Source organism: Pteropus vampyrus, unplaced genomic scaffold (genome assembly GCF_000151845.1).
Source record: "Pteropus vampyrus isolate Shadow unplaced genomic scaffold, Pvam_2.0 Scaffold42, whole genome shotgun sequence".
Classification (NCBI taxonomy): domain Eukaryota; kingdom Metazoa; phylum Chordata; class Mammalia; order Chiroptera; family Pteropodidae; genus Pteropus; species Pteropus vampyrus.
The window spans coordinates 3,751,644-3,753,568 of NW_011888823.1; the positions used below are offsets into that span (position 1 = coordinate 3,751,644).

Genomic DNA, 1,925 nt, shown 5'->3' on the forward strand with positions numbered 1-1,925 from the left:
ACTGAACCTCTGACTCCAGGCTTCCAGCCCTATGTCAAGGGAACTCACTAATTCTCATCCCCTCCTGCCATGGCCTCAGCCAAATGGAGGAGCCTGGGGGCAGCCCCCTTACCCCAAGGCTGCAGGGCACCGGCCCCCGAGCCAAGTAATGGAGAACAGGCTGGATGGCACACAACCTATCCTGAATTACTTGAACTGGGTCCCGGGCAAGGTGGGGCAAGGGGACGCCAAGGAGAACCCCTCTCTCTGCAGGCCTTAGAGTCAAGACCCTAAGGATCTGTGTGACTTCAGGCAAGTTTCACACCCTCTCACCGCCCCTGACATTCCACAGCTATCAAAGACCTACACAGGGGACTCTCAGGATCGGTGGGAAGAGCCTGGGGTTTGAATGGCAGATGCCAAACCCACCGCCTCCCCCCAATACCCAGCCTCTGACCTGGTGGACCACCCCATCGATCTCCACAGGGATGATGAAGTCCGCATTGTTCACTGGCTGTAGGGAGAAAAGAGCGGCTGAAGCTGGGGTTAGCGCAGATCCCCTCAGAAACCCTGGGGCTGGGGGCCGCTGGGCAGGGCCCACCTTAAAGGAGCTGTGCACCAGGGTCTCGTCCAGGTCGATGACCACGCAGATCTTGTCTGAGTCCTGGGCCTTGGCCTCTGGGAGCAGGTACTGCACTGGGCTCTGCTGTGGGGATGGGTGGGGCTGGCTGGAGGCGCCTCTCTCAGGCCCCAGTCATTTCTCCTATACAGGTCTTCCCTCCCCCAGCCCTCTACCTGGGGAGCCACCGGGATGTGGGGAGAGACCACCCCCTACTCAACTCTGACCCTGCTAACTCTGGAATCTGGAGCCTGGGGCAGGCCACCTGGCAATCTGGGCCTCACTTCCCCACCTGAGAAACCAAAGCAGAGAACAGCTTTCACCTATGATGGGGAAATTCAGAACTCCCTAGGCCAAGAAGCCCTCCCCTAGGTGGCAGTTTTGGAGCTTTCGGGGGCCAAGCTGGAGGACCTGGGAGGGCTCCACTCTCCTGCATACTTTCCAGGGCCTGCAGGCAGGTTATGAAAAGCCCTTTCCCCTAAACCCACTCGGGACTGAACCCGGGTGCCCATGCAGCCCCCACCTGGCCACCACGCACCTTGGGGACAGCTCCATTTTCCTCCACGAGCAGGGGTGCCCCACTGTGTGTGGGAAGGGCCTCCCCATCGTCCTTGCAGACACAGCAGAAAAGCGAGTGGAGGATGCCACGGCTCCTGGGCTTCTGAGAAGCAGCTGACTTCTGGTCACCTGAAGTAGAGAGGCCCAAAGTGGAAGGGTGCACACCGGCCTGCAGAGGCGTGCATATGTGTCCAGGTGCCAACTCCTGGGCTTCGAGGGTCTGGCTATGCCCCCTTCACTGAGGGAGACACACTACGGTGGCTCCTGGCCAACCCTCTGCTCCCCACAAGTCGTTCCAGCGCGGGTACAGAGTTACGCCCATCAGAGAGTCGGCTGGCTGGAGGGGTATCGATACCGAGGGTACTTTCTCTTTTCCTCCCAGGCTCCATCACTGCTCAGGGATCGGCCCCACTGGGGAAGCCTCCAGTCACCCACCTTACCTGAGCAGCCCCTGATCAATCCGGCCCAGAAGGGCCGGGGCCTGGAGCCCTGGGGCCCACTCCTGCCCCCATTCCATACTTTCCGCCCCCGCGAGTCCAAAGTCCTCACTGAGGCTCCACGGAGACGCGGGGGGGCGGGGGTGGGGGGTGGACCTGGGACCAGTGTCCGGCCGCCAGCTGCCGGCCCCGCCTCCTCCGCCCCTGCCCCGCCCCATCTTCGACCGCCAACCTAGATCGGGGCATCCGCTGGCTGATTGACATGCCCACTCTCCACCCCGCCCCAGGCCCCCGGCCCCCAGCCCCGGGCGGAGCTAGACCTAGGCCAGAGG

General features: G+C 62.4%; 1 long non-coding RNA gene across 2 annotated transcripts; it reads right to left on the reverse strand.

The window, feature by feature from the left end:
• Nucleotides 1-195: 195 nt before the first annotated feature.
• On the reverse strand, nt 196-1,744 carry LOC105291064. 2 transcript variants are annotated; one of them, XR_895803.2, is made up of 4 exons: nt 1,597-1,738; nt 1,137-1,285; nt 581-685; nt 196-493 (listed from the first exon to the last, which is right to left on the reverse strand). It is a non-coding gene; the product is annotated as an uncharacterized LOC105291064 (long non-coding RNA). The 2 variants fall into 2 exon arrangements; XR_002779938.1 differs by having other exon boundaries at nt 1,137-1,744.
• Between the last annotated feature and the right edge of the window lie 181 nt (nt 1,745-1,925).